Consider the following 9,385-nt stretch of genomic DNA (forward strand, 5'->3'; position numbering starts at 1 on the left):
CATCGAATAAGTTTCTTTGTACAGCTAAAAAAATCTGTCAAGATTGATTTAGACGATCAAAAGGGCCTACAAACATCACAACAGATTATTATGTAGGATTAGAAGCCAAACAACACAGAAATGTACTTTTCAGTCTCTTGGTGATGACATTAAACATCAAAATGTTTGGAATTTGTTATCATAATAATACAGATGGAAATGTTTTTCAGTCACTTTGTTAAATAACCGAATATTTAGGCGTTTAATAAATTTTAAAATGTTACACATTTTGACAAAAATATACACACTATCAAAAAGCAATGCTCAGGTGAAACTTTGTGTTGCAAGTCAAAATAGTGTAAACGAAAATCGCAAAATTACCAAGCAAGTGACTTATCAAAACTACGTCACCATTACCGATGCTACCCACAAAGATACTTACATTTCCTTATTATCTCAAAAACTGTATTTCATTTTGTTGATCAATGTGACCATATGCCCTTATTACTACCCATACAAGTGACTAATGCGCTTACGAATGGCGCAGCAGAGGTCGCGAACTAGTCTAGATTTCTGCTATACATCCGGGTACTCACTGGGAAAAAAACAATAACAAAGGCAACAACCAGTCCCGGGGAATTGCATTAGATTAGTGCCCCTTTAAGCCAGCCATACGAGCACCGGTTATACAATAGACCAACCTCATTCCAAGATGCGATAGAGTTCGCGAGAGTAGTGAATGAGTCAACTCTTATCTCAACAACACAGTCCTACGTATAACCCAAATTTGCAACTATTCAATATTATTTTATACATTAGAAGATTTATTGTACAAAAATACCCACAGGGAGCAGGATGTACACTTCTACTTATAACGAAAAGTTAACATACACCATTGAATACAAATATTAAAAAGGCCTAGAGAGGAGATGCAAATTTTCTTTGCATGAACATTTTGTAATGTAAATGAAATAGGGGAGAACCTAAAGTGCGTCCTCCAGGCAAAGAGTAGGGTTTGTTCTTTCAATAAATATGTATTGAATAGCAAACATCAAAGGAATTTAAAACAGAACGCGCACAGCTGAGCATGAACTTCCGAGTACAGTAGAACATGGATAAAACGAACTACAAGGGACCAGAGAAATCAGTTCATTATATCCGTTGTTCGTTGTATATGTTTGTATATGTATCCGCCATCTTGGATAAAACAAATGACAATACACGTATTTACATCATTGATTTGTATTAGCAGTGATCACTTCATAGATTCGGCTGATAACATTTCATAAGATTCATTTAATAACATCAAATTCATAACATTTTCAGAACATTGTTATCAAATACATGTAAACATACTTAGCAAATTTACGATTTGCATGCGGGAAATCAGTGACTTTGCTCTGGCATGTATTTTCTGAAAGTTATTCAGCATCAAATAGTATTGTATGAAAACTATGCTAAACTAATTGTAAACAGATTCGGTTAACTATTTACATATACTTACACATCGTTGTTAATTATGATTTTTAAAACAAAAAAAATATAAGGCACTTCATACAGTCAATGAAACAATCCATTTGGATCATGGATTGATATGATGTGTCAATTATGTTTTGTTTGTTTGTTGTTTAACGCCGCACTCAGCAATATTCCAGCTATATGACGGTGGTCTGTGAATAGTCGAGTCCGGATCAGACAATCCAGTGATTGACATCATGAGCATCGATCCACGCAATTGGGATGACATGCATCAACCAAGTCATCAACCCTAACCACCCGACCGTTAGTCGCTTTTACGACAAGCATAGTCACCTTTTACGGCAAGCATAGTCACCTTTTACGGCAAGCATAGTCACCTTTTACGGCAAGCATAGTCACCTTTTACGGCAAGCATGGGTTGCTGTACACCAGCTCTTCCCGAGCCGTGAATAATGTAGTGCACATTGATGCACTATGACATACATGTGTCTGCCATTGTCAATCATCGACAAAAATGGCATGTTCATGTACTGTTACAGCGTTAAGTGTTCATAAAATAAGTACATAAAATAATGGTAATTCACACGACTGTGTGGTGGTACAAAGTGTTCATGACAGTATCATCTGTATCACTTTCCACAACATAGTGAAAACATGTCCATGTACTGCCTGTTGTCTGGCCATAACATATGCTGATTTAAATGTCTGTACATTGCTTAGTACAAACACAAACTGATAGTATGATTTTGATGAACATGTTCTACTTTATACAAATTGGTCATGAGAAGATACATATCTATCCATATTGTAGATGTTACAAATACAAGGCACAAATAGCTACAAAATACTGACTATTGAAATACACTCTGATAATATGAGCATAAACTGTCTTTTCATTTTCACTATCCACAAGAAATGAACTGTCATGTCCTGATTGTGTGATAGAAACTGTTTGTGAAATGTGTTGAATTCTGCTTTGAAGGAAGCAGTACTAACAAAATGCTGAATTATGTTGTTCACATTGTCAACTTTGGTATGTATAACATCTTCCTCAAAATATTGTCTGAAGTCTGATGATGTCAATTAGGGTACTGACTATATTTTCAAGGTTTCTTTCTGGGTGTGGATGTAAGTTGTCTCTTCCTCCTTTGTCCTTTCTGTGGTGTATCTTCTTGCTTTCTCTTGCCATCTTTAATTTTAGTTTGGATGTCTTGTACATTCAAATGGACCTCCGGGCCAAAGTCATATTCGACCTCTCCTGTTTTTGTTATTTTGAGGCATGAGGAAGCCATGAAATCCGTCAGATCAGCATCGTGGTATCCTGCTGTCTCCAGGTACCCTACCTGGAGTTGGATCAGGTCAGCTAGGCGATGGAGTGCACTGGTTTGTGGCATCCATGTTTCGGCATTTCTGAGCTCAAGTTGGGAGATAAAGCTGTCATCAGATTTCTTTTTCAGTTTCATGCTCACCGTTCTTACTTCTTCTACGGTAACAGAATTTGGAGATACATTTTTTGGACAGTTGAGATGTTTTACGAAATCTTCATAAATATCTTTGTCAATTGAGGGTTGTGTTCCTTTCGAAATCTGGAAAAGATTTTGCCTAAAGTGACTGCTGGAGAGGTATGTCTTCAAAATTTGGGTATGTGAGATACCATTGAATTTGGGGATGAAGTCATTCCCTCCAATGCAGAGACACAATGCCAGCTTCACTCCTATGTCTGGATCTTGGTAATTGTCCTCAAAATGTTGAATGATGGCTGTGATGTTGTAGATATCATGAAGCATATGTGGCTTCTGCAGAACCTCAAAAACTTCATTTATAAAAGAGCCATTGTCATCACGAGGCCAGTGCTTGGATATGGCATAGAGATGAATGCAGACAGCATCAATGTCACCTGATGTAATCGAACTGACAACTCTTTCGCCTGCTTTGAGATCAGATCTGCTGGCTATTAGCCAGTCTACCTGTGACATTTCTGCTTCACCTTTACGTTGTTGAACATCCACCAGAGCTGTAATGGTTGGTTTTTGACTTTCTTTGTCAAATGTACAACGGATTGGCGTTGCATAATGTTTGCATGTGAAAGCTCCATCACACGTACAGGTGTGCATTTCAAGTTCACTGTCGATGTCAAGTGTAATGCCTGGTGGCAATAGCAGGTCTTTAGCGTTAGCTGCAACATACTTGCTAATGAGAGATTTCCAAAATGTTGTTCCAGTTATGACATCTCGTTGAAATCGCTGCTGTGTAATGGCATCATCAGCTGGTTTCAGATGGGTAATAGAAGATACACTGCAGGCCTTTTTTCTCTGTTGCCTTGTGCCTGCCTTAAACTGATCGGGAGTGAAGGAATACTTCTCTTCACACAGCACTATTCTCTCCAAATTTGGCATTTTTGACGGTAGGGGACGCAATATAGCATTTTGAACATAGTGCAGATATTGCTTTCCTGTGATAACTTTACTTTTAAATTTCACTCCGGCAAATTCAAGGGTAACTAACTTTACATTACTTGTCAACCATATTGGCAAGGGTCCTTTAACAGTTAAGACTCAATGACACCATGCCTGTTTCCTGCCTGACAATCTTCAATGCATTTCATGAGAGCATTCTTCATAGAAGTTGATTTCTGGACCATAGGTTTGCTGCAGTCTTGTTTCACTAGTGCTTGACACATGTTCATTTCCGAGGAAAGGCAATCCGTTTGCTTAACTTCCCGTCTGATGGTCTTGGATCGTTTTTGTTCTTTCTCATCTCGTTCAGACTGTTGGACGTGTCTAGTAGCTTTGATTGTTCTCTTGATGGTACTGTCATTAGGCTTGGAACATCAGCAGAGGATAAACCCAACAGTTGGTCATGACAAATGAACTTTTGTATCAGATATTCGCCAATTGCTCTGGTGTCATCATCAAGCATTTCTCTGGACAGTAAAGACCTCTTTTCAGAATACATGTTGAATGGAGTGGTACAGGCCTCCAAAGACAAAGAATTCTGGCATAAAATGACTTCCACTACCCTGAAAATGTGCTCAGCATCTGTGTTTGAAAATAACCACTGTACTCCGTCATTTTCTTTGGTCTTCTCCTGGTAGGAATGGATATCATTGAACGCATCAATAAGCGACATCCTTCTTGAAGCAGATTCAAGAGATGAGCCCGATCTAAATCCCTTCAGTGCATCTTTGTGGTCCATCTCCCTCTTGGTATCACAAGCAAAATTTATCGTACTGTTCCCAATAGGTGTTGAGTACAGTGTCTCCTTTAGCTTCTGGTGGAAGATGCCTGCTGTATAGTGATGAGCCAGTAGCCTTGCACAATACGGAGCATACGGGGTTGCACCATTCAAGAAAGAAAACTTCAAAGATGACTTTACAGTTCCCAATAGGAGACTGTATCCTTTGGAGCCCCCGAGCCGTTCTGAAACTGAAATAGCAACTACTTCATTGCAGTGTGTCATCATGTCATAATGGAGGGCAAAGGTAGCATTCATTTGCCTTCCTTTATCCATGAATTGCATCATTCGTTCATCCCATGTCTCAGAGGCAGTAGATGACTTTCCTGTGATCAAGTGCCATGTGATTATCTTTGCATCATCATCACCCAAAGACTGTATAAATTTCAGTAAGAATGCCATTTGCAGTGCCTGAGCAATTCTTCTAACGTGTCTTGTTGCTGTGTCGATGTGATCAGCTGTTAGTAGCTTTGACCATTCTGTGACATCTTGATCTCTCATAACCATGAGCAGCTCCACAAAGGCCAGCATGTTTGTATGCACTAAACAAAGTATTCACCTTGGACTTTCTCAGATGTAAGAGGGGGAACTCTGGCAAAAACTTTTAATCAAGGACAACAAATTCATACCAATTTTGTTGTCTGGTCCTAAAAGTATCCTGTCAAGGCAAACATCGTATCCAAGATTATCATCCAGCTCAGTCTTGATCAGAATATCATCCAAGATCTCCCTAAGCTTGTTTATGTCATCATCTCTGCCAGAAGCTGGAGGTGGATGTCTGGTAAGCAAAGGAGGGGGTGAATACTTCTGGAAGCCAAATGCAGTCATGATGTTTTCATCTCTTGGTGTGTCATCATCTAAAGTCAACTGATCTATTGAGGTTTCTAGCAGGGAGTCATCTAAACCTGTGGCAATCCCATCCATGGTTGTGTCTGCAGTGTTGGCATCACCAGCTACTTCTTTTTCTAGGACATCAACAGCTGTCATTATATCAATAAGGTAGTCCTCTTCCTCACTATCAGACGGGCCTTCAATGCAATCTGGTAGGTCACATGGGGCCATCTAAAGGAGAAAAAATATTTTGAATTATGACCACCCTTTTTTGGTGTTAGTTGCGTTTTTCATATATAATTGTTTTAACATACATACATACATACATACATACATACATACATACACACACCCGCACACACACACACTCGCACACACTCACCAACACACACACACACACTCACATTCACAAGCACTCACATGCACACACACACACACACACACACACACACACAGACTCACACATTCACACACACTCGCACACACACACACACACACACACACACTCACTCACACGCACACTCACACGCACACACTCGCACACGCACACACACTCACACACACACACACACACACCTGCAATGGAGATTCCACGTCATACATGGTGACATCTGCAGCAACAGAATCACCAACATCTACTTGGTCCTGGGTCTGTACATCACAGCCTTCCTGAAGATCTTCATTTTTTGGGGGGTGTCATTTCCTTGAAATATGTCCGTAGCCATGCTGTTTTCGTACACAAGCCATCTGAAAAGTGTAACAATCTTCCTTTAATTCTGTGGATGGAACATTATTAACTTTGAATAGAACTAAGAAGGTAACTGTATATAGGCAAATGTATTTGGTTTTCTGCTCATCACAGAGTATAGGTTTTTCAAGTATTTATGCAAAATGGGAAAGACTTATTACAAGTACAAAAGTAACTATGCTTACCATATAGTAGTCTCCACAATCGGGTACTTCCCCATCGGCAAATCTTGTGAAATATTCCAATACTGGTTGTTTCTTGTGTGGAAGGATTCAGAATGATATCAAAAGCTTCAGGTTTTGACAGTGATATTTGTCGTTTGCATTGGCATGCAAGTGTCCCGTCGCATATGTTTGCATCATGCCAAGATTCTGTTTCAACTGAATCCATTGGCATGCCTTGCAGTGTTATTGGCAACATGCAGAGCTGTTTCGAACGATGTTCTCCTGGGCTTGGGTCACTGTGATACTTCAGGCGGACAAGATTGTCAAGCATCAGCACTATGTGGCATCCTCTCATGCTCACCATGCCTTTCACTTCACCTTCTAAGGTATTATATGTGAGAGGGTGTTCCTTGATATAGGTTGCAAAGTACAAGGTGTCATCAATGGATTTGCTTGTTAAATTTCTTTCAGCAAGCACTTGTTATTGAGAAGACATTGCTTATGCTATGCTAGTTCATTAGAAGCTCATCAGTTGTTGCCTGCTGCAGAACTCCGATAAAATTCTTGTTGTAAGTATTCAATAGCAGGTCATAAGCTGTATAGAGTCGTTCCAATTTCTTCTTCATGGTCTTTTGGGTGTTATTAGATTGCTGAATGGTATCTTTGTTGATGAATGTATCCAAGACGATTTGCACAACCAGTGGTACATCCAAAGTCCATTCGTTAAGGATTTCAAAGTTAGAGACAGAGAGTGGTTTCGGTAGATTTGCTGTGAAACAAGATCGACATTTTTCACGGGAATCGAGGGAAATCTCTGTAACTTCATTTTGTGAAAGAGCATTGAGCTGCAGAAAGTTTTCACTTTGAAGTTTCTTCATGCGAAAGTCATCATGAAGACTTAATCTTGCAATTTGGCCATTCTTTTGGTGATCCAAGTGGAAACAACACAATAAGATGACATTGTAAGCAGTGCTCTTGATTCAGTCTACTGGTAATGATCCTTTGTAGAAGTTCAGCATTTCTTTCCTCAATTGCTGGGTTACATTCCACAAACACCTCCACAAGATCTTGATGATTTTTGGTTAAAACACAATGGCAACTCACGCAGGTGACTGATAGTATTTCTCCAGGGAAAATGTTAGTTAGATCATTCAATATTTGATTTTCTACAATATGAGGGCGATGACGAAATGTTGCGTATATCTCAATGCCTTCTGCTTCAATGTGCGAACTATATCTTTCTAGTCGTCATGTGATTGTGGATTTTGGAGTTTTCAGTATAGCACTGCTGAGATGTTTTGCACTGGCAACTGTTCCAAAATATTCCCATTTATTGTCAGTGGTATTATCACGCTAAGTCGCTACAATGTCATTTGCAAAGTGCAACTCAAACAAACAAATGTTAGACCACTCCTTCTCTGTGAAATGCTTCTTGTATAATATTTCCAAGTTCGGAACATCTGATTCAATGACAGTGTAATCAATAAGGTAATTGATATCATGTGTAAATTGTGATGTTGCAATCTGTTTATATAAGTCAAATAATGTTCTTGAGTTTGTTTTCTGTTGGCCTCCAAATATACTGCTGTGAATGCTCTGTGTTATCTTTGAGCATATTCTAAAGTCATCACTGTGGTGACATATGTATTTTACAATTGCAACTGTATTGAGAAAAATTGCATTTCCGTCTGTCTTGATATAATTATTGCGATAGGAAGCAACTTCTCTTCGGATATTATCTTTTTTTATCTTTATTCTGTCTTCTTCATGGTGTTCAGTCCTCAAAAATTTACAGAAGTCCTCAATGTTGATCCATTTGTTCTCCTTATCAACTAAAACCGGTATTGTGCTCAGCCCAAACAATCCTTGTTAAGCAAGCCTAAAAGAAAAAGTTTGCTTGCTGGTATTATGCTGTTTTTTCATACCCAAATTAAGTTTCAATATGGTTTCAAAGAGTGTAAACATTATCAAGGAATTAGTTTATCAAATATACAATTAATTATAATTAGGTTAGATAATTCTGTTTGGATTTACATTACAACTGTTTTTCTCGAAAGTAAATGGTAACTGGTGTGTATGTTATCATTTCTCAATACATATACATCGCTAAATAAATATATATTCACAGAAGTCACAAGGAATAACTTAAAACATTACTCACCCAACTTCATGATGTATCCAGGCTCATAAATGTAGCACATTGCGTGATGAATATATTAACTTCACTGATAAAATGTATTCTCTCACAAGATATTTCTATGTCCACGTGTGTACACAGCTTGTTGAGGAGAGTAAAACAAATTGAAGTGGGAGAACCATGGAATATTAACTGTAGCTAAAATTAGATTGTTTATCTTTATTCAAGTTAGCACAAAATCCTAAACCATCCAGATGCTGGAGAATGTCTCCCGCACCTCACCCCAACCCCCCAGTGTGTTAATTAATTGTCCACCAGAAAATTGGTGTTGACAGCAACAGAGATCTTAGATGTGCTCAGATCGAGCACTGCTAAGGGGGTTGTACGTAGGACTGAACAGAGGTGATTATTTCATATAATCTATATCAACCTTCAACTTACAGGTAAGACTCGTTTAATCTACGTTTAATTGTCTCCAATTCAGCAGTGAATACCGACTGACCAGGCGAACCGAATGTGCTTGAGCTGTGGATATGGATCCCGTAACCAGCACTGTTGTTGATAGGATTCTTGGATCCATCAGTGTATATTGGCGGTATTGCCTAGAAATCAGGCCGGGCCGGGCCAAGACGGGCCAAAGTGTTACTGGCTAATTATTTCATTATCGGCGATCATACCTACATATAATTGATGCAACATACACACATGACATTAATGAACAATCATAAATAAGTAAGTCGGAGTAAATCGCTTGAAAACCAGAAAGTGGATCTGTGTGTAAGCAGCGCTGATGTCACCGATCGTCGTATTTAA

The 9,385-nt window shown here is 38.8% G+C and overlaps 1 pseudogene; it reads right to left on the reverse strand.

Moving 5' to 3' along the window:
- Positions 1–2,561: 2,561 nt before the first annotated feature.
- On the reverse strand, positions 2,562–6,207 carry LOC139475383 (uncharacterized; annotated as a pseudogene).
- Between the last annotated feature and the right edge of the window lie 3,178 nt (positions 6,208–9,385).

Source organism: Haliotis cracherodii, unplaced genomic scaffold (assembly GCF_022045235.1).
Source record: "Haliotis cracherodii isolate W230 unplaced genomic scaffold, xgHalCrac1.p SCAF_3, whole genome shotgun sequence".
NCBI classification, from domain to species: domain Eukaryota; kingdom Metazoa; phylum Mollusca; class Gastropoda; order Lepetellida; family Haliotidae; genus Haliotis; species Haliotis cracherodii.